The sequence below is a fragment of the Lissotriton vulgaris genome, chromosome 4_1 (assembly GCF_964263255.1).
Source record: "Lissotriton vulgaris chromosome 4_1, aLisVul1.2, whole genome shotgun sequence".
Taxonomy (NCBI): domain Eukaryota; kingdom Metazoa; phylum Chordata; class Amphibia; order Caudata; family Salamandridae; genus Lissotriton; species Lissotriton vulgaris.
Window position 1 is genome coordinate 1,673,667,467 of NC_141691.1, and position 24,339 is coordinate 1,673,691,805.

At 47.2% G+C, this 24,339-nt stretch overlaps 1 protein-coding gene across 1 annotated transcript in view; it reads left to right on the forward strand.

Moving 5' to 3' along the window:
- Positions 1 to 24,339, forward strand: part of LOC147724392 (carbonic anhydrase 13-like) — a 606,911-nt gene that overhangs the window by 379,297 nt on the left and 203,275 nt on the right. The window lies entirely within an intron of this gene.

A 24,339-nucleotide genomic window follows, 5' to 3' on the forward strand; every position in this document is an offset into this window, starting at 1 on the left:
TGTACATCTGAGGTAAGTTTCTGGCTTTATATAATTAAATTCCAAAAAGTTAATTCAATTAATTTTAATGTATTATTAGATTTTTTTAAACTACAATACTAATATTACACTAACTGACTTCAAACGTAATATTTGATATAGTAAATTAACTTTATTTATTATACTATATTTTTAAATTATCCTTCCTGAAACCTAAAAACACCTTACCACCCCCTTAACGCTACCCTCCTCTGAATCCTTTAAATTTTTTAATACCCCCGGCACAGCCATCACCTCAACCATAACAATTTCTTACTACACCTTAATTCTGACCTTTCCTGAACCCTAAAAGCCCTTACTACTCCTTAACGCTACACATTCCTGATCCCTTACATTCCTGACTGCCCTCTTAAAGTAACCCTTTCCACAACCCTAGAAATTCCTTACACCCCTTTATACTACCCTTTCCTGCACATAAATAAACCTTGCTTTCACCTAATGCTACCCTTTCCTAAACCCTAACTGCCCGTTACTACCCCTTAATGTTAGCCCCTGAATCCTGCAAACGACTTACTACCTCTAATCGCTCACTGAAAGAAGGGGAGCCAAAGGGTGATACTGATAAAAATTGGGAACCAAATGACTGACTCCCACAATGATTCCCCACTTCTAAGGGACCTTATTGGGCCCCACTTGTGATTCCTGTTATTTCTATTGCCATTTCCTCCCCTCAGTCATTAATGCCCCCAGTATCAGTAACTCTTGGGAGGTATTATGGGGGTGACACGTAGTTATAAGGTCATTTTTAGATCAGTGGAAGCACTTTCAGGACTTTGATGAAATACATTCTACTGTTAATGTGGAGCTGTACTTCATTTCGATTTGGGAGAATTTAGCAACACACGACTAATAGAGTGATTTACAGAATATCAGATATGTTTCTATTATACCACAATTTTGTAATACTGTCACAACAACCAGGAATAATGACATTACAGCAAATTTAGAAATAAATGTCCAAGCACTATTTCTGCCTATTTATCCACTACTATTGGTGTACACTTAACCCTGGCTTTTTGCATGTGTTCTTGTTCTTCAGATGCACTACTTTTCTCTAAATTCAAAAATTGTGTTGTGTCCTAAAAACCACTTTCTACATGTTTAACCAGATTTTGTGCTGCTTCCCACAATCCATACATGATCCTAAAGTAGTATGTTTGTGAATGACAGCATGCACCAACTACAAGTGCATGATAGTTCTAAATAGCTTTAGAGTAAGTGTAATTGTTTAGGGCAGCTGTCTGGATGACATATTTTACCAATTTCTTTTAAATCTGCAAAGTGGAATTTTGATTGGCTTTGTTAGACCTGTAATCCTTAGGGTGGTCTTCCCCCAAAACATTTTGCCTTCCTCCTCCACTTCTGCTGATCTAATTTTTGCTGACCTTATGACTCTGTGCACTTTATTACTGCTAACCAGTGCTAAAGTGCATGTGCTCACTCCTTAAAATATGGGGACATTTGCTTATCTCCAGTTGGCATATTTAATTTACTTTCACGTCCCTCGTAAAGTGGCACTAAATGTACTCCTGGCCTGTAAATTAAATGCTACTAGAGGGCCTGCCGCACTGATTGTAACCCTCTAAACTTAACCTGGGTGCAGTTCTACTATGCAAAACTTTGCAAAGTGACCCAAAAACTCCGCTGTGCTCGCAGAGCTCCACAAGCGGCAGAGTGCTCTTGGTGAAGCCTGTTCACGTTGATTTTCAGCGCCGAGGGTTTGTCCTGCACTAGTAAATCAACTCGAACAGCACCATGTGCAGTGCAAGAGTGTGCTGCTTCTTTTCTGCTGCTCAAGCATATATTTTCCTTGAGCAGCAACTTTCTCAACACGAATAGCAGGTTTCTCAATGTGAGCGGTCATGACCACCCGCGACCGCCCCCATTGAGAAATCCAACCGCCTGCGTTGAGAAATCTCGCCGGGAGGTGGAATTATCTTAGTAGCCAACTTGACGTTGGGGAGTTTGAGCAAGGAAAAATATCACTGGAGGTAGATTTTCCTCACTGAGGCCCCCCAACTTGATGTTCGGGAGCTCAAGTCAGGAAAGAAACTCTGCTCAGCTATGCAGAGCATAGTTTTTTGGAACTCTGCATGCTCTGCAGAGCGTGGAGTGCAGAAAACTCTGCAAACTCCGCAAACGGTGCAGAGTTCACCGCCTGAGTTTACTTTAAACATGTCTTAGGCTTGCCACTGCAGCCTGAGTGTGCAGTTATTAAACTGCCATTTCGACTTGGCAAAATTAGTTATTTCCCAGGCCCAAACCTACCTTTTTAATACATATAACTCACCCTTAGCATAGGCCCTAAACAGTCCACAGGGTAGGGTGCATTGTATTTAAAAAGTTGGACATATCCCAGTAGTAAAAAACTCTTACATTTGTTTTTCACTACTGCAAGGCCTTACACTCCCAAAGACTAACATTGGAGTTATCTTATTGCATTTAATAAACTGTCATTTCCAAATGGGAACAGGTATCAAGTTCATGTTTGGTGTCTTTGGAATTATAATACAAAATCAGAATGTATAGAAAAGTGGGATTTTAAATTACAATTTTGAAAAGGCCACTTTTAGAAAGTTGTATTTTTCCTGCCTCTGCCATTCAGTGCCTGTAGGCTGTACCAGGGTCACATGACTAGGTGTAGCTGACAGTTGAGGTGTTTTCTTCCCAGACAGCCACACACAATAGGAAGAGCTGGGCTCAGCCCCACTTACACAGTGTCCTTCCTCCACACAAAGGGCTGCATACACCGGTAGATAGTCTGGAGTCAAGACAGGGAAGGCAGGATGCCTCAATACTTCAAAGGGAAACACCTAGAAGCTTCCCACACTTCAACGACACAACTGCGTTTAAATACTGGACATCAGACACAAACTCTTCGGTACACTTATGAACCTGTGCATACTTTTCCAGGAAGAAGGACTGCTGTGCTGCTGAAGGACTGCCCGCTCTGCTAGACTGTTGGCCTGCTAGAGTGCTGCCTTACTGTCCTCACTTTCTGCCTGCTACCCTCTGCCTGGATGAGAAGGACTGAACCTCCATCTCTTGAACCCAGACCCCGAAAGTGAGTCCAAGGGCTAGTTGGCTAGCCTCCTGACCTGAAGCCTTAGTGACACAACTGGCTCCCAAAAACCCTGCAACTACACCTGGACTCTGTAATCTGTGAATCTACTCTGCCAAGTTGTGCTACCCCAGTTCTTTACCAGCTTCTGTGGATAAAGGGTAACCAATGCATCACCTCTGCTGCACAGCGCAAACCAGAGCAGAACTGACACATCCCTCATTTGTGGATTGAGCTGCCATAAATCCTGCATTGCAGTGCATCAGGACCATGGTTGAACAACTGTCGCAATCGCTCTCGCCACCACGGCAAGAAGAAGAAAATGTAGAATAGCGCGATCTCTCCGAACGGACTACATGTCCCAGAAGGCAAATGGGCTTTGGAAGGCAGGAAAAAAGGCTGAGCCTATATAAGCTCCTCCCCTGCAGCAGGTAGTTGCTTGACAATTGTTATTGTGGTTTTGGTATTGGCGGATGGTGTTGTCCCCGCCGGATGTATACCCTAGAAACCCAGCTCAGACGAAGAGCCTGCGAGGTCAGAGAACTCAAGCCCATGCCGACGAAAAGCCTGCGAGGTCAACAGATTCAAGTCCACGCCGAGGAAGAGCCTGCGAGGTCAGAGAACTCAAGCCCACGCCGAGGAAAAGCCTGCGAGGTCAACAGATTCAAGTCCACGCCGAGGAAAAGCCTGCGATGTCATAACACTCAAGCCCATGCCGATGAAAAGCCTGCGAGGTCAGAGGATTGGAGATATCTTCCTGCTGCAAGTCGCAAGTATACCAAAAGAAGAACGGGCTCGTTCTTCTTTCCAAGTCTTTTTTACCTTCTTGATAGTATTCCGCGTGTTACGCGTTCTGAGTTCCTTTCTCCCCCCAGAAGTTCCCTATTTTCGTAAGAGAGAGTTCTTACTTGATTTACTTGTTTTAGACCTATTAGACAACAAGTTTGTTCCCAAGAATTATTGAGAACAAAGAGCCCGCAAAGAAAATACACTTTTCCGTATCAGAGGGTAGAAGAGCCTCATTGGAAAATACGCCATTGGAGAAAGTGACAATAACTTTCTCTTCACATATCCGGTTATCTCGGATTGAGGAACTGCCTGTTTACGTTTTACGACGAGATAGCGTTACCTCTGGTAAGTGTAATAACTCGGGGCCAGGGGAGGGAATTGACATTAAAGAGACAAGGTACTCATTCCTGCCCTTTGTCTTTCCACGCTGCAGTACGTCCCTCAACCAAGTTTTCGTGGATCACTCAGACCAGACCCAGAAGGCAGCATCCCTAACCTTCTACACCTTCTCACCTCCCGGCTTCTCGCAATATTCACTCAGAAGGTGATTAACACATCACCACTGGGTGTTGTGTTTAGACAAGCCGAGGGGACTTTCATCCCATCGTTCCTGCTGGCCAGATCCCTAAGGTTAGTGGCGCGTGGCTGTTCTTGCGCTGCTTACAATCCCGACAGATTGTCAAGCCCAAGAATTCTAACCAGCCCGGACGATGGATGCCGATGCTACCCTCGCTACCCTGTTGGAAAGTTTCTCAGAACTACGACAGGAGGTCCTTACCTCTCGTGCAGAGAACCAAAATTTATACCACAAAGTTTCTCAGATGCGCAAAGAGTTGTCTGACTTGGCACTTAAGGAACCAGGGGTGAGACCTATACTCAAACCGGCTACGTTACCCCCACCTGCTTCATCCCGGACAGGGGGTTATTTTTTGCCTTTATCTACTCCCTCTACAACCACGGATACCTTACCTACTGTTCAAATAATCCAGAACACTGGGATACCTCTTGCTCCACCGGAGAGGTTTTACGGGGATCCTCGAAAATTCGAGACATTTCTAAATCAGTGCCGTCTTCATTTCTTGTGTAAGCCCGCAGTCTTTCAGGAGGAAGCGGCTAAAACGGCATTTATGATGTCCTACATGGGAGGGAATGCGTCAAGTTGGACCATACCCTTGTTGGAACATAACGACCCTGTGTTACATAACTTTCCTGATTTTTGTCTCGAGTTGAGAAAACTATTCGACAGAAAATCTCACATGCTAACCCTTGACCGGGAAATAATGACACTGAGACAGGGTTCGCAAGATCTATTGTCATATATTACCACCTTCAATCGCCTCTTAGTGGAAACAGACTGGCTGGTGGAAAAACGGGTTTCCCTCTTTTATCAGGGTTTAAGAGGCGAATTAAAGGATGTGTTAGCCCAAGTGGTGCAATTACCGACAACGGTATCAGAACTTATTGATCTGACCGTCCAGTTAGATCACCGTCTGCTAGAGCGAAAAGGAGAAAGACCCCGAGGAGACAATCGATTCTACTATCCTCTTACCCGACTAAGAACGGGAGGAGAGGAGAAAACTAAGATGTCAGAAGAGTCGGAACCTATGCAGATCGGAGGGATCAGAGGCCCCCTTTCCCCAGAAGAAAAGGATAAAAGGAGGCGTCTTAAGCTTTGTCTTTATTGTGGGAAAGGAGGGCATTTTATCAAGGAATGCCGGGCTCGGAACCACGTTCCAGGACGCCCTACCCTTCCTCGAGTCCAAGCCACTATGAAGAATGCAGAACAGTCGGAACACTGAAGATCTCAAATCAGACGGAGGTCTCTGACTTGAGATGCCAGCTTTCCATGATCTCCCCCGTTCTTGCTAACACCCTTCATCCCGCAGTGGCCCACATGAACGTGAGTGTGTCTCTCTGGATTTCCTCTCGAGACAAACTACAGATTGACGCCCTCCTTGACTCTGGGGCCACCGGTAATTACATCGACCAAGATTTTGCGTTACGGATGGGTATCCCGTGCGAAAAGAAGCCTCGACCCGAAACAGTAAAAGCAGTGGACGGCACAATCCTTTCTTCAGGCCCGGTGGTTTATAACACCCTTTCACTGTTGATGGAGCTCGGGGTGGACCATCAAGAACATATCCAATTCGACCTGATTGACGCCCCGCAATTTCGTCTCATCCTGGGTATGCCATGGCTTACCCTGCACGATCCTTTTGTGAGTTGGTCATCCCGTACGGTCAATATAACCTCTCCCTATTGTAAGGAACATTGTACGAATCATGAACTTCATCCTTCACTCACGGAACCCTCACCTGCCACCTATTTGGCGAATGCCTGCACCTTTGAGAAGTTTTGTTGTGCCACAGCGCTTCCCGTTGAATACCAGGAGTATAATGCCTTGTTTGACAAACAACAGGCAGCCCAATTACCACCCCATCGGGTCTATGACTGTCGTGTTGACCTGGTTCCGGGGGCGGATATCCCCTGCAGCAGGGTATATGCTCTGACGGAAAAAGAAACCCAATACTTAAAAAAATATATTGAGGACAACTTAGCAACCGGGTTTATCAGACACTCAACCTCCCCTGCGTCTTCGCCAATGTTTTTCATTGCCAAGAAGGACTGTGATGAGCTAAGACCCTGCATAGATTACCGCGCCATTAACAAGGTAACGATTAAAAAACCGCTATCCCCTTCCCCTGATTCCAGTCTTGATGGATCAATTGAAGGGAGCACGATATTTCACAAAACTCGATCTTCGGGGAGCCTACCACCTTGTTCGAGTGCAAAAAGGAGACGAGTGGAAGACGACTTTCAGGACCAAATTCGCTTTATTCGAATACCGGGTAATGCCCTTTGGTCTCTGCAATGCCCCCGCCGCCTTCCAATTCTTCATGGACGAGGTGCTGAGAGGATGTATGGAATACTACTGCGTGGTCTACATCGACGATATTTTGATTTATTCAACAACAATGTCCGAACATATCGTCCATTTATAGACAGTCTTGCGGAAGCTACAACAAAATTCGTTGTACGCTAAATTGGAGAAGTGCCTTTTCCATGTTCAGGAAGTAGCCTTCTTGAGGTAAATTATAGACGCCCAAGGGTTCCGGATGGATATGAGCAAAGTTGAGGCGATCCTTAACTGGAAGACTCCACAGAATGTTAAGGCTGTGCAAAGTTTTCTTGGTTTCGCCAACTATTATCGGCGCTTTATTCGGGACTTTTCAAAAACCATCCACCCCATCACAAGCCTCCTACGAAAGAACGTACCGTTTGTATGGGGAACAGAAGCAGAATTATCCTTTCAACTTCTTAAGGACAGGTTTACCCAGGGCCCGATTCTCAGACATCCGGATCCTCAACTACCGTATATCCTAGAGACTGACGCCTCCCAATACGCCCTCGGAGGAATCTTATCCCAAAGACATCCCACCACGGGGCAGTTGCACCCAGTGGCCTACTATTCGAGGAAACTTACACCCTGTGGGATAAACTACACCATCACGGATAAAGAACTCCTTGCCATTAAAAGGGCTTGTGAAGAGTGGCGACACTATCTCCTAGGTGCCTTGCACACTGTTGAAATCATCACGGATCATCGGAACCTGTTGTTCCTCAAAACGGCTAAAGCTTTGACTCTGAGACAGCTTAGATGGACCTTGTTTTTCACTGACTTTTATTTCGTAATTAAATACAAGCCTGGGTCACGCAATGGGAAAGCGGACGCCTTATCCCGTCTAGGAGAAGAAGAGACTGTGGAACCTGGGGAACCCCCCTATATCCTTCAAGAAGCAGAATGTTCCATAAACTTGCTTGCCCTGGTCACGTCTGAGGACTTTTTGGAAGATGTAAAAGTGGCCCTCACCGATCTTGATATTGCCTCTTGGATACAAGAGGAGCCCGAACACCGACATATGGAAAACGACCTAGCATACCATTTCCATGCGTTGTACACACCCCAGATGGCGTTGCAAAAACAGGTGCTGAAGTGGGCGCATGATTCTGTATTGAGTGACACATGGGCATATACAAGACCACAGCCAACGTGGAACGTTCCTTTTGGTGGAAGGATGTACGAGCGGATGTAAAAGAATATGTAAAGACCTGTGCGATTTGTGCCCAGGGCAAATCTGTCCATACTAAACCATCAGGCTTACTCCATCCTTTGCCCATTCCCTAAACCCTGGCATACATTATCCATGGATTTTATTGTAGAGATGCCTCCCTGCGTCAATCAGACGGTCATCCTGGTGGTAGTAGACCATCTCACAAAAATGGGTCACTTTATTTCTTTACCGGGTCTACCTTCGTCTGTGGAGTTAGCTAAGGTATTCCTCCAACACATAGTGCGGGCGCATGGATTGCTGAGTGTGCTGATAACTGATCGCGGCACGCAATTTACATCACATTTTTGGAAGGCTCTCTGTGCCATCTTGCAAATTGACGCAAAATTATCATCTAGCTACCATCCCCAGACAGATGGTAAAACCGAACGTCTAAATCAGACACTGGAGCAGTACCTCCGCTGTTTTACCATGCAGAATGCCACGGATTGGACCACACTTTTGTGGTTGGCGGAGTTCGCATATAACAATGCTGTTCATACCACCTTGGGGTGTTCTCCCTTCTTCTGCCTTTACGGTTTCCATCCAAACATGCTTCCGTTCGACTGGCCTGCGGAATCCTTGGTTCCCACCATACATGACCATTATGCTCATTTGAGGGCCATCCTCATCGATGCTCGGAACTGTTTGGAGACTGCACAAGCGGCTCATAAACTGTTTGCTGACCGGAAGAGGTCCGAGGAGCCAGCTTATAAGGTGGGGGACAAGGTGTGGCTTTCCACACGTAACATACATCTGAAAGGGGTAAATAAACTTAAGCCTAAGTTTGTTGGTCCTTATGGGATCTGTGAGGTTGTGAATCCTGTGGCCATGAAACTGTCCCTGCCTGTTTCTTGGTCTATCCATCTGGTGTTCCATGTGTCCCTCCTCCGGCCCTGTCCGTTGAGTATGCGGTTGCCGGAGCGTCCCCCAGCTCTGGAGGTGGAAGGCCAGGAGGAATATGAGGTACAACGGGTTCTGGACTCTCGTATGGTACGGGGCAGGGTCCAGTATCTGGTCGATTGGAAAGGGTACGGGCCCGAGGACAGGACATGGGAGCCTGTGGACCATTTGCATTGCCCGGATCTGGTTGCTGAATTCCACAAGCGTTTCCCTGGTAAGCCGGGCCGACCGCCGGGACGGCTGTCCTCGAGAGGGGGTTCTGTCGCGATCGCTCTCGCCACCACGGCAAGAAGAAGAAAATGTAGAATAGCGCGATCTCTCCGAACGGACTACATGTCCCAGAAGGCAAAGCGGCTTTGGAAGACAGGAAAAAAGGCTGAGCCTATATAAGCTCCTCCCCTGCAGCAGGTAGTTGCTTGGCAATTGTTATTGTGGTTTTGGTATTGGCGGATGGTGTTGTCCCTGCCGGATGTATACCCTAGAAACCCAGCGCAGACGAAGAGCCTGCGAGGTCAGAGAACTCAAGCCCACGCCGACGAAAAGCCTGCGAGGTCAACAGATTCAAGTCCACGCCGAGGAAAAGCCTGCGAGGTCATAACACTCAAGCCCACGCCGATGAAAACCCTGCGAGGTCAGAGGATTGGAGATATCTTCCTGCTGCAAGTCGCAAGTATACCAAAAGAAGAACGGGCTCGTTCTTCTTTCCAAGTCTTTTTTACCTTCTTGATAGTATTCCGCGTCTTACGCGTTCTGAGTTCCTTTCTCCCCCCAGAAGTTCCCTATTTTCGTAAGAGAGAGTTCTTACTTGATTTACTTGTTTTAGACCCATTAGACAACAAGTTTGTTCCCAAGAATTATTGAGAACAAAGAGCCCGCAAAGAAAATACACTTTTCCATATCAGAGGGTAGAAGAGCCTCATTGGAAAATACGCCATTGGAGAAAGTGACGATAACTTTCTTTTCACATATCCGGTTATCTCGGATTGAGGAACTGCCTGTTTACGTTTTACTACGAGATAGCGTTACCTCTGGTAAGTGTAATAACTCGGGGCCAGGGGAGGGAATTGACATTAAAGAGACAAGGTACTCATTCCAGCCCTTTGTCTCTCCACGCTGCAGTACGTCCCTCAACCAAGTTTTCGTGGATCACTCAGACCAGACCCAGAAGGCAGCATCCCTAACCCCGGCTCTTCTACACCTTCTCACCTTCCGGCTTCTCGCAATACTTACTCAGAAGGTGATTAACACATCACCACTGGGTGTTGTGTTTAGACAAGTCGAGGGGACTTTCATCCCATCGTTCCTGCTGGCCAGATCCCTAAGGTTAGTGGCGCGCGGCTGTTCTTGCGCTGCTTACAATCCCGACAACAACGCATCCAATGAACATCCTTCATCGACAACAGCCTCGACAACAATGCCAGATTCTACATTGCAGCCTCACAGTTCCTCGAAACGGACGCACAGTGCTCATTGTGCGATTCATCCTTGATGATGGAATTCACATCACAAGCATCACGAGGATCCTCAATGATGATGCAGGACCTCACACTGCAGTCTCGGCGCATCTCGGAACTGATGCATCGCTTTGGCTGCCCATCGTATCTGCGATGTGGATCCTCGCAATGCTCCACAAACCAGGATTTAAGGTACTCCGTTCAGCGGGCCTACTGGGTCCCTGTAGCCGGCCCTCGCTCCATTACTGTTGGCCTGAATTTGTGACTCTGTCCCAGAAGGGTGCAACCAGCTATCCACATGTGGCGCTTTAAGCCTTTTGTTTTTATCTATACCAAAATCTTTAAAAGTGAATATCTCCTGTTGTATTGGTTGGTTTTTTTTTTGGTTTGGCTTGCTTAATTTATTAAAACTAGTTCTAATTTTCTAACTTTGTTGTGGGAACCTTTTGGGGTGTGTTTTCACTGTTTAACTGTTTGAATTGCTACACAAATACTTTACACATTGCCTTTGAGTTAAGCTGACTGATGTGTGGCAAGCTACCTGAGGGTTGACCACAGGTTAATTTAGTGATTGCTTGTGACTTTACCCAGAGTAGAATTGTGGTTGCTGCTTGAGAAGAGTTTTATACCATCAACCAGTAACCCAATCTCTCACAGGATCCAATCAGAGAAGTATTTTTCGCTTACTTCATGTGTCGTTTGATGATGTCTCATTCCACCTTACTAGAAGTCCTTCCATTAGAAGGCACAATGAACTATTATAAATCTGGAAATTAATTTCAGCTATGATTTTTCTCCTGTATGCATTCAACAGAGGCAACAATATGTTTTGCTATTTTTTCCCAACAAAATGTAAATATATAAATACACATTTAACGTTCAGTGTTGACAGATGCTCTAGATAAACCCATTCTAGTTTCTACACCAAATAATGGGATAATGAACTTTAAGCAGATGTTGCTGCCAATGTATCTCTCAGCAACAGTAATCATTTTCTTTAATTCTTGAAACATTGACTTTTATATTATAGAAGGGTTAAACTCCACCTCCACATGGCAAGAGGGACATGATTACCAATCACACATGGATGGATTTAATATAGTTGCCATATTTTTAGACTGCTTAAGTGAGACTATTAAATGGTTTCAGTGGCATATGAGTGACAGTCTACTGCTAAATGTGTGACACTTTCACGCAGGCTAAATCAAAGCAATGTCCGGCAGTGAGTGCTTCTCAAGGAGGTCTAGATTAATTGATTAGTGATGTGTGATGTATAGTGTTAGGGGATCTATATTATATTCACCTTGGTAATACTCATATTCGCATAGTGATATCCTAAGAATCCCAATTCATATGATTTTGTTTGGATTAGAATATGATAAACACCAATTATTATAAATTATAAAAGTTTGTGAGTTCAAGTCACATCCCCTCCAGTTCCTACTTAGCAATTTTATTTATTTATGCTGTTCATATCAATATATTTCACGAGCAATGGTCGATTATTGTAGCTAAGTTTATCCTACTTTCTTATAAAGTTTCCAGCTTCAAATCCTGCCCAAATGGCCAAATATCCTTTTTCTCAGTTAGATAAAATTCACGTTTTAGTTCAGGGAGTGCGGAAGCATAGTTCATTATAATGGATGATCTATCTGTTTAGGATTAAAAACAATTACATTCAAATTCCTACAATATCAAGCATCTATTTACAATGTCAAGCTAGCAGCATCTAATACATTACAAGTGTATATTCATCTCTACGCCTACATTCCAAACACTTGTTGCATTGTTTCTTGATCCAATATATCTTTTCAATCCAATCTTCTGAGCATCCGCTTTCTATCACCCCTCTGGGATTTCTGAATACCTTGTCTATTCCAAAGTACCCTATCTGTTCTGGGTATGTTGGATGCTTCTCATGGTAATGATGGGCCTCTGGATAGTGCCTATCATCATTTCTTATTTTACACGTGTTCTATAATGCTTTTTTCACAGATATACTGTGCTTCCTATGTAGAGTTTCCAAAATGGGCACATAAATACATATAGAGAGTAGTATGTCCCACATGTTATGAATTTATTAATACTCTTCTTCCTTTTGCTGCATGGTACCTCAAACTCTTTTACACTGGTGCAAATAGAGTAGTGTGTTTTCTGTAGTCCCTGATTAGAATCTTGATATCTAGGCATTCAATCTCCTGTCTGCTTATCTAACTGGTGGATCTTAAATTATGGTCATTGTAGTTTAATTGACATGCACATTCCTTGGCTAGTTGTTTGCTGCCTTTACAAATACAGAAAATTTAAACGATGAATCTATGGCATATCACATTGTGATTCTGGTGTTTATTCACCGGTTCGGCTGAGTGCACCTGCTCCTCCTACCAGTCCTTGACTAAAAGGGGACATAGCAGGTGCTTATTGCTGTTCCTTGCCTCTGTCTGTACAGGTTTCCATCAAAATAAAAAATAATATTTATTCCAGACAAAACATTTTATTCATCATCTCAGTGTGAAGATTTAGTGATATTGATATTTTTTCCAAGAAATATTTGCATGCTTTCGACATCATCTTTATGAGCAATGATTATGAACAAAGCAGTGACGTCTAAAGTTACCAAAAGGAACTCATCACCCACTCTAGTTTGAATTTTCTCATAACGAAATCCCTGCTATCCTTGATATGAGAAGCAAAACCTGTAACATAAGGGTGCAGATCGTGACCAATATATTTTGAGCTTTGTTTTTAAGGAGATTATCTACAGACAACCATGTTGGTTTTCCCAGGATTTTTGGGCATTTTTGTGTATTTTTGGGCTGAGGTAGAAGACTGGTATTTCAGGAAAATCTTTCTTTCCAGCCTTCATACCTATCCCAGAAGGTATTTATACTTTACATGTACTCAATTCTGCAGATTTTACAATAGTATCTATTGCCACTTATGTCACCTCAAACGAAAAAAACCCACGGAGTAGACACACTTTATTGAGTGCAATTATTGCATGGCAGCAAATGGTAATTGTTAGCCCACTCCACCTCCCCTTAGTAGGCCTTGGACTGCTCTGCTTCCCTGCGCTGCAATTGGGTGCTTGGTTCTAAGCAAGGGGAAAGTATGGCCCGATTACTTGCACAGGCCTCGGATCCTATGCAACTAATAATCAAATTTGCTACAATAACCCATAACAAACTATCATAATAAAAGAAACAACTTTAAAGGAAATAAACATTTGCCACCCATTAAAATTAAAATAAAATATAACTTGCAGTTTGATTGCTGTAGCTGCCAACGCCAGACCTGTGTTTCTTCCGCTTTCACCGAAGGGGGACTCATACACCCAGGAGCCTTTGCAACTCAGGAGCCAAGTCGACAGTGCGCTTAAAAATCACCCGCAGTACCTCAGCCGGCGTAGCCACCAATGCCTGATCTGTGTTTCTCTTCTGCTCGCACCGCAGGGGGACTCAGACTCCCAGGAGCCATTGCAACCAAGGTGCCATCTTGACAGCTCGCTTAAAAATCGCCCAGGGTACCACATCCGGAGTTGCCGCCAACGCCTGACCTGTGTTTCTTCCGCTCATACCACAACGGGACTCAGACTTCCAGGAGCCATTGCAACCAAGGTGCCATCTCGACAGGGCACCTCAAAAAGTGCATGCAGTACAGCGGCGTGGGTCGCACGTAAGTACCCGGTCATCGGAGGTTTTGCTGGCCCCCCTCTTCACACAGCTGGGACTCCTGGGACATTTCTTAGGTATTGTGCTAAAATGTATCTGTTTAGTTCTAACTTATCACTCAATTCATAGGAATGGTTAAGCGAAAAGGCCATAGATGCATGCAGGTGGTGAAGTAGCAGCAACTCTTGACGCATTTTTAACAAAGGCTAAGTCTGTTCTTACCCATGAAATTTAAATAACAGAGCGGTGCGTATCATGGGAATTCCTGATCTTGCAAAAGCGCTCCTCTTTGGGTGGTCAAAATACGGACAATGTCCCCACACAGCTCCTTCAAACAGCACCCCTAGGGCTCCCGGCAACTGCTCCTCAACATCTCTCTCTTGAGACAACCACCAGCTCCAAAATAGTTACCTGGGGTCTGGTTTTGCAAATACAGCTAGACACCAACATTGAGCCACCAGTTAAAAGATGAAGGGGTGGTGGGCCACAGAGGCAAAAGCCTAAGAAAACGACCTGAGTAGTAAAATCAAGGCGAAATGTAGCTAATGAAACTGGCATGATTACTACTTTGAGTACTACCAAGCCTCTTACACTGCCCCCACGGATGAATAATGAGGACATGTGAAAGCAATTAGAAACTATGGTCACCTCATTGTTGAGTCCGTTCCTACTTAAACTAACTCAGATTGAAGTGAGACTATCACGCATTGAGGACAAGTGCGTTAATAGATTACGTCCTTCTGAGCTTCCTCGTCCCGGATGGGCCCTGGTCTCGTATAACATCCACAGGTGGGGACCAAGTTATTGGAAACTAAAACTGAGTGACATCAGCCACATTATCCACATTTAAACTCGGGTATGGTCATACACCCAAACAACATCTCTGAATCCAGCCCCCCTTTACTCTCAAATGCTCCTTTCAAAGCTCAATAAACATTCTGGAGAGCCAGTGGAAGATATGGAAGTGTAAGCGTGGACTGGGAGCGGGAGCGGACCGGAATAACAGGGGTGGAGGCCGTATGTAGTGGGCTAGCTCGTAGCCGGTATTTATGAAATGAAATGAAATGAATGAGACTTATATAGCGCACGACTTACCCTGGGGCATCTCAGCGCTTGCTTAGGGAACCCGTCCTGGTATTCCCCTGTGAGATAACCCTGGCAGGGTATCCACAAGGTGAAAGTCAGGCATCCCACCGCGAGGGGCCGTTGTGGAGATTAAGCAAGCTATTGCCCAGAGTCGCAGAGTGTGAACCCGTGAGTCGAGAAGGCACCGGAGCGAGAATTAACGAGTCCGTGGAATTTTGAGCCCAAGACCCGCCGAGGCGGGGAATTGAACCCTGGTCCCGGGCCGAACTCAAGCTCCAGGTCTGCCGCCTCTAACCCCTGAGCCACACTTCTCCACTGCCGCCTCTAACCCCTGAGCCACACTTCTCCATTTATTAGGGTACAGTGTTCAAGGGATGAGGTACAAGGGAGAAGAGGGTTCTGGATTGCGGCTGGTTCCGACTCTGAGGTGATGGTTCTTCAATTGGGGATGATCACGGGTCGTAAGCTGGGTTGGCTGGTCTGCTGAGGTAATGGTCGGTTCAGCCGGGGGACGGTGGCTTCTCGGAGGTATGTAAAGGAGAGAGAAAAAAGTGGCCGTTAGTTCTTCTGGTCAGAACTAATATTTTGTCATTTACCTTCACCGGGCGTGTGGGAAGAAAAGCGAACGTGAGGTAGGGAGGGGAGAGGTATGAGATGGGAAGAGGCAGCACGGGTAGGGAGGAGGGTGACTCTGTGCCGGTATGTGAGGGGTAGTATACACAATCGTGATAGTGACACACACAGCTATGTACACTATTTCACAGTGCGAGGTGTATAGTGAGGGAGAAGCTACTATACAGGTACTATATTTACAGGCTGTACTATTTACACTAAGGGGGAGCTGGTACTCACTTGGCCCGCCGCAACTCTGTCCGCGAGTTGCGGCCGCTCTCCAGCTTCCTCCCCTGGACTCCACCAGTCCTCCGTCCAGACGTCGTCTCCTGCTTCTGGTACCTCGCTCTGCTCCCGGGGTTCGTCGCACGCCGTCTCCTGCCACGAGTCTTCCTGCTTGAACGCCCTGTTGTCCGCTGTTCCGGCTTTTCTGTGGTCCGCCTCTGGACAGGGGGAGGGACTTCCGGGGTCAAGGGAAAGCACTTCCGGTTTCTCCCTCGTCGGGACTGGTTCCTGTAAGGAAGAAGAAAGGGGTGGAGTCCTGGTTGTTATGGACGCCCGTGTAACGGAGGACTGCCGCCAGGACCGGGAGGGGAGGCGTGGCATCGGCGAGGTAGGGATCGTGGTCCCATCACAGGAAGATATAACACCAAACACACATGTTGCATTCCAAACAGTATTCCAAACAGATCAGTGCCAATGCATCTCAGGCGTGGGCGAGATGACCCTCGATGGAAGAAAAGGCCCAAGGTGGGGATGCTCACTACCACGTATCAGTGTCTGCATCTTCCACCGGCTGCTTCCCCATTTGTACTGGCCTTGGCAAATGTACTGACTTTGAGGGCGGATCAACCAGAAACAACAAGCCAATTAATGAACAAATCCCTCCACTGGCTGTCTTGTCATCTAACTTACGTGGGGGCAGGGGGTAGCCCTCTGTCTGATCAAATTATCATGACCCGAAAGATAGGGTGTCTGGGTTCGTCCCGTAAACTAATGCAAGGTTACTGTGTGGTGATACATTTTAATAATGAATTTGTAGCTAGATCTCTTCTAGCACCGTTACACAGAGTCCCACCTGAGGGCACACAGATCACAGCATTACCCCTGGAATATTTTTAAAGGCCCCTTCCCTCAGTGACTAAAGAATGCAGAGGTCAATCAAGGAGTGGCTCAGCATGGCCCAACTTAGCAGGAAAAAATGGTGCCTTGGGGTTAACTCTCAAGAATAGATTTGCTCCCCTCTCTGACCTGGAAGCATGTGATTGACTACTCCCAGATGATAATAACCATAGAGTGGCTTTTGACAGACTGGTCATTTCGGATCCTGATACCCAAGTGGGTTCCAAAACTAATGATGGGCAGAAGGGGGTAAATAAACATTCATTTAAATTAGCATCTTGGAATGTGGCGGGCATTGAACAAAAACTAGGTAATGACCATTGGCAAAAACTCTGGCAAGATCAGGATATTTCTTGTTTACAGGAGACATGGACAACGGAATCCATTTTTGTAAACGGTTACCACTCATTTCCGACAATGGCAACACCGTCAGCATCAGGGATCGATAAAAGTAAAGATATTTGAAGGTAGGAGTTCTCATTTTCATTTGCTCACCCTAAAATCGGAGAATGAAGGTGCCTAGCTTTAAAAAAACATACTATAACAATGGTTTCGGGGGAATTATGCACCTAGTGGGAGATGAGCTGAACATGGCAATAGACAAACCCATAAGGCTTACAAAAAATGAGGGTTTTAATGTTATCTGGGTGTGTGACTTTAACGTACATCTCTGCAAGCACAATCAAGATCGTGTTTGTGGTTTGGAAGATCTGGCAGAGAAAACCCGGTGTTTGAGGCATGTGGGCTGCTGAATTCATATCTGTGCATAGATCGCTGCCTAGTGTTGGGTCCGGATGATTGCACATTGTTGTCCTGGAAGAGTCTTCGAAGTATCACGAGATAGGTGGCTCCTCCCCTGGACTACAGTGCGCATGGGCATCCACTCCATCCTCAGATTGTTTTTTTCCTCCATTGGGTTCGGATGCATATTTGTTAACTCAAGTTCGGAATCTATAAAAAACTTTCCTTTTGGCCAAAAGGCCTTTAGTTATCGTCGGTATGGTCTTTGCGATCGGTGCCCAGTACTTGTTCCAGCTCTGTTCCCGAGCCGGACATCCAGAGGAGCCGCGTGGCTTTTCGGCACTGAAGGCCCGGTCGACGCCAGAGGCCTTATCGACGATCCATCATGGAACGGAGTCTGTTCAAGAGATGTCCCGTTTGCAACTCCAAGTATCCTCACATCGATGTCCACCCGGTGTGCCACAAGTGCCTGTCTCCGGATCACGATGAAGCCAGCTGTATGGCTTGTTCTCGGTTCCGCTCCAAGAAGACAATTCGCCTTCGACGCGCTGCGCGGAAGGAGGCCCAGCAGACGGCACCTGACCCGGTGAACATCTTCGATGCCGAGGAAGATGAGGGAGTCGAGCAGGAAGATCAAGGGAACCTGTCTGATCCTGCATCGGAGATCGACTCCAGTTACGACGCAGATGTGGAAATGGTCGATAATGAAGACGCCGTCGACGAGGTAGGAGACGACGATGAGGCCTTTGGGGCCGTGGAAGATAGCTCGAGCGAGGAGCTAGGCCCAACCGTTGGTACGGGGGCCGCAACCAATACACTCGATAAGGCTCAGGTCGAGGGATCGCCACATGGCCTTACCCGAGATCGTACACTTGGTTTACAGCCTCGCCTCAGGGCCCGGCTACGGACATTTCTAACGAGCCATCGGTTGGCCGATCGAAATCGAAACCGAAAGCATCGGTGTCTACACAACCGAAAGCACTGGAAGCTAAATCGAAACCAAAAGTGCGTATTGCTCACTTGGCCCGCTGCAACTCTGTCCACGAGTTGCGGCCGCTCTCCAGCTTCCTCCCCTGGACTCAACCAGTCCTCCGTCCAGACGTCGTCTCCTGCTTCTGGTTCCTCGCTCTGCTCCCGGGGTTTGTCGCACGCCGTCTCCTGCCACGAGTCTTCCTGCTTGAACACCCTGTTGTCCACTGTTCCGGCTTTTCTGTGGTCCGCCTCTGGACAGGGGGAGGGACTTCCGGGGTCACGGGAAAGCACTTCCGGTTTCTCCCTCGTCGGGACTGGTTCCTGTAAGGAAGAAGAAATGGGTGGAGTCCTGGTTGTTTTGGACGCCCGTGTAACGGAGGACTGCTGCCAGGACCGGGAGGGGAGGCGTGGCATCGGCGAGGTAGGGATCGTGGTCCCATCACAGGAAGATATAACACCAAACACACATGTTGCATTCCAAACAGTATTCCAAACAGATCAGTGCCAATGCATCTCAGGCGGGGGCGAGATGACCCTCGATGGAAGAAAAGGCCCAAGGTGGGGATGCTCACTACCACGTATCAGTGTCTGCATCTTCCACCGGCTGCTTCCCCATTTGTACTGGCCTTGGCAAATGTACTGACTTTGAGGGCGGATCAACCAGAAACAACAAGCCAATTAATGAACAAATCCCTCCACTGGCTGTCTTGTCATCTAACTTACGTGGGGGCAGGGGGTAGCCCTCTGTCTGATCAAATTATCATGACCCGAAAGATAGGGTGTCTGGGTTCGTCCCGTAAACTAATGCAAGGTGACTGTGTGGTGATACATTTTAATAATGAATTTGTAGCTAGATCTCTTCTAGCCCCGTTACACAGAGTCGCACCTGAGGGCACACAGATCACAGCATTACCCCTGGAATATTTTTAAAGGCCCCTTCCCTCAGTGGCTAAAGAATGCAGAGGTCAATCAAGGAGTGGCTCAGCATGGCCCAACTTAGCAGGAAAAAATGGTGCCTTGGGGTTAACTCTCAAGAATAGATTTGCTCCCCTCTCTGACCTGGAAGCATGTGATTGACTACTCCCAGATGATAATAACCATAGAGTGGCTTTTGACAGACTGGTCATTTCGGATCCTGATACCCAAGTGGGTTCCAAAACTAATGATGAGCAGAAGGGGGTAAATAAACATTCATTTAAATTAGCATCTTGGAATGTGGCGGGCATTGAACAAAAACTAAGTAATGACCATTGGCAAAAACTCTGGCAAGATCAGGATATTTCTTGTTTACAGGAGACATGGACAACGGAATCCATTTTTGTAAACGGTTACCACTCATTTCAGACAATGGCAACACCGTCAGCATCAGGGATCGATAAAAGTAAAGATATTTGAAGGTAGGAGTTCTCATTTTCATTTGCTCACCCTAAAATCGGAGAATGAAGGTGCCTAGCTTTAAAAAAACATACTATAACAATGGTTTCGGGGGAATTATGCACCTAGTGGGAGATGAGCTGAACATGGCAATAGACAAACCCATAAGGCTTACAAAAAATGAGGGTTTTAATGTTATCTGGGTGTGTGACTTTAACGTACATCTCTGCAAGCACAATCAAGATCGTGTTTGTGGTTTGGAAGATCTGGCAGAGAAAACCCGGTGTTTGAGGCATGTGGGCTGCTGAATTCATATCTGTGCATAGATCGCTGCCTAGTGCTGGGTCCGGATGATTGCACATTGTTGTCCTGGAAGAGTCTTCGAAGTATCACGAGATAGGTGGCTCCTCCCCTGGACTACAGTGCGCATGGGCATCCACTCCATCCTCAGATTGTTTTTTTCCTCCATTGGGTTCGGATGCATATTTGTTAACTCAAGTTCGGAATCTATAAAAAACTTTCCTTTTGGCCAAAAGGCCTTTAGTTATCGTCGGTATTGTCTTTGCGATCGGTGCCCAGTACTTGTTCCAGCTCTGTTCCCGAGCCGGACATCCAGAGGAGCCGCGTGGCTTTTCGGCACTGAAGGCCCGGTCGACGCCAGAGGCCTTATCGACGATCCATCATGGAACGGAGTCTGTTCAAGAGATGTCCCGTTTGCAACTCCAAGTATCCTCACATCGATGTCCACCCGGTGTGCCACAAGTGCCTGTCTCCGGATCACGATGAAGCCAGCTGTATGGCTTGTTCTCGGTTCCACTCCAAGAAGACAATTCGCCTTCGACGCGCTGCGCGGAAGGAGGCCCAGCAGACGGCACCTGACCCGGTGAACATCTTCGATGCCGAGGAAGATGAGGGAGTCGAGCAGGAAGATCAAGGGAACCTGTCTGATCCTGCATCGGAGATCGACTCCAGTTACGACGCAGATGTGGAAATGGTCGATAATGAAGACGCCGTCGACGAGGTAGGAGACGGGGATGAGGCCTTTGGAGCCGTGGAAGATAGCTCGAGCGAGGAGCTAGGCCCAACCGTTGGTACGGGGGCCGCAACCAATACACTCGATAAGGCTCAGGTCGAGGGATCGCCACATGGCCTTACCCGAGATCGTACACTTGGTTTACAGCCTCGCCTCAGGGCCCGGCTACGGACATTTCTAACGAGCCATCGGTTGGCCGATCGAAATCGAAACCGAAAGCATCGGTGTCTACACAACCGAAAGCACTGGAAGCTAAATCGAAACCAAAAGTGCGTATTGCTTTGGTCGGTTCGAAGACCTCTGAACCATCGGCACCAACAAAACAGAAGAGTGTTATCGACCCGGTGAGGTTGCTAAAGGGTGTCGAGCCGAAGACCGGGGCACCGAAGAAACTGGTCAAGGACGTCGACCCGAAGAAGTCGGCGCCGAAAGCCATCGACACAGACAAGGGACTCGGAACTCAGAAAGTTCTCGATCCTAAGCATCGACCCGACAAGGCTAAAGGCGGTACAGACCTCGAGTCCACACCTGGCAGTGGCTCGAAGGAACCCGTCGAGTCAACACAGCCATCCGCCTCCTTTTCGAAGCAGGTGTCGGACTCGCTGAAACGCATTAAAGAAAAGGCTACTACTGTCGGACCAAAGGCTTCCCCACCCCCGAAGCCAGTCAGTAAACCTCCAAAATCGGCGGCACCCATCAGTTCACACTGCCGCCAAAAGTGGTACCTAAGGCCTTCGCCCCTAGGACGGCCGTCAAAGCGACCGAGAAGGTGTCCATGGGGCCGAAGCCTACAACTGCGGAGGTGGCCACCAAGCATCGACAGCCTCCGCCTGAAGATCAGTCGAGGCAATTCATCGATGCCGAGACGGCTAGACTTGTTATTTACAATCGAAGATCGCCCCTGAACAGCCTATGGAGTCATATAAAATTCCATTAAAGAAAAAGAAGGATTCTGCTACGTCACCTCTTCTCTTTGAACCTATACCACCACATGGACAAGACACTGCTCCTATCTCGCCCACAAACTCAGATGTGGAGGATGGAGATGGTGACAATGAGGAGTACAGTTATCCTGTAGACACTGATCCTGAAGATCACACTGAACTCTGGACAGACGCTGCTGACCCAGGGGATCCACAAACTGCCCCAGACAGTCATGTCTAAGCTGTAAAAACCTTGCCTACTGAAGACACAGCTGCGTTTAATGCACTTATTGAAAGGGCAGCAAAAAATCATGATGTCCATCTCCATGCTGACCCTATTGAAGAGGATTTTTTGTTTGACACCTTCTCAACCTCAGAGAGAACTGTCAAGACTCTACCAATGCTGAAGGGTGTCCTAAAACATGCTGGAGGCATTTTTAAGGAGACCACAAGGGCAAGGGTGATAAACCCCAGAATTAAGAAAAAATACAAACCAGCACCTAAGGACCCTACGTATATCAAGGGACAGTTGCCGTTGGACTCTCTGGTTGTTTCCAATGCCCGGAAGAGGGCGAACTCGCAAACAACGGGTGATGCTCCTCCCCCCGACAAAGAATCTAAAGTGCTAGAAGCATCAGGGAAAAGGGTGGCAGCTCAAGCGGCCAATATCTGGCGCATCTCCAACACACAGGCACTCTTAGCCAGATATGACAGGGCTCATTATGATACACTTGAAACCCTGTTACAACACTTGCCAGATAAATATAAGGAGGCAGCAGAGATGCTATTACAAGAAGGGATACTTATATCAAACGCATCTATCAAGTGTGCGCTGGACGCAGCAGACACCGCAGCCAGGGCAATTAATACAAGTGTGATGTTACGGCGACATGCCTGGCTGAGAATCTCCGGTTTTAAGCCCGAGATACAAACCACCATACTAAATCAGCCTCTTAACCCTGATCACTTATTTGGCCCAGAGGTGGACACCACCTTGGAAAAAATCAAAAAGGACACTGAGACTGCAAAGTCTATGGGGGCTCTACAGTCGCAGCAGTTCAGGGTTGGTTCCTTTTGTCGCTCCAACAATAGAGGAGCTTCCAGAGGCCAGCTGTCCCAGCAGACTCAATACAGTAAAGGAGGCACGCAGACCACCTACACCAAACAGAGTACAGATGGCTATCATGGAAACAGCACCAAGGGCAGAGGTCGTGGAAACAACAGCTCCCGATCCTCCGCCACTAACAAAGAGTGATGTCTTGTCACTGCCCCCCGACGATACCACACCGGTCGGGGGGAGACTGCAACAGTTCCTGCCGGTCTGGAAATCCATCACTACAGACAGGTGGGTGAGGCAACTTATCCAGTACGGTTATTGTCTGGAGTTAACATCCACTCCACCCAACATACCCCCAAGACACCGTCCTATGTCCACAGAGCATTTGCAATTATTGCAGCAGGAGGTAGTCGTCATGCTGCAAAAAGGAGCCATAGAGCTCGTGCCTGTGGAAGAAAAAGGTACAGGGGTGTACTCGCTGTACTTCTTGATCCCAAAAAAGGACGGGTCCCTCAGACCCATACTGGACCTAAGGCCCTTGAACCAGTACATTCTATCAGAACACTTTCACATGTTCACATTACAGCAGGTTCTGCCGTTACTCAGTCAGGGAGATTTCCTCGCAACATTAGATCTGAAGGATGCATATTTCCATATACCGCTACACCCGTCACACAGAAAATACCTCAGGTTCACCATTCAGGATCAGCATTATCAGTTCAAGGTCCTCCCTTTCGGAGTGACGACGGCGCCCAGGGTGTTTACCAAGTGCCTGGCGACAGTGGCTGCACACCTACGGAGACAGAGCGTTCACGTCTACCCTTATCTGGACGACTGGCTTATCCAGGCAAAGTCGGCCCAGCAGTGTGCCACCGACATGTCCCACACCATTCACCTTCTTCACGATCTGGGGTTTTCACTGAATTATCCAAAGTCCCACCTTCAGCCCGCCCACGTATGGCAGTATCTGGGCGTGACAATAGATACTCTGGCAGCCAAAGCACAGCCAAATTCAGTGAGGATCAACATCATGCAATTGCTGATACAACAATTCAAACCACAACACTCGCTTCCAGCACGAGTGTTCATGCAGTTGATAGGCATGATGGCCTCCTGCATCTTCATAGTCCCGCACGCAAGACTACACATGCGTCCGCTTCAGGAGTGCTTAGCACGTCAGTGGAATCAGGCTCACGGACAGTTGAAAGACCTAGTGTTGGTGACCGGTCGCGCATACAACTCTGCATTGGTGGAATCCACAAAACCTTTGCAGGGGCCGACCGTTCCAGGAGCCTGTGCCACAGATTATTCTGACGACGGACGCATCTCTCCAGGGTTGGGGAGCTCATGTACTCCACTACACAGTGCAGGGACTATGGACAGCGCAGCAGAG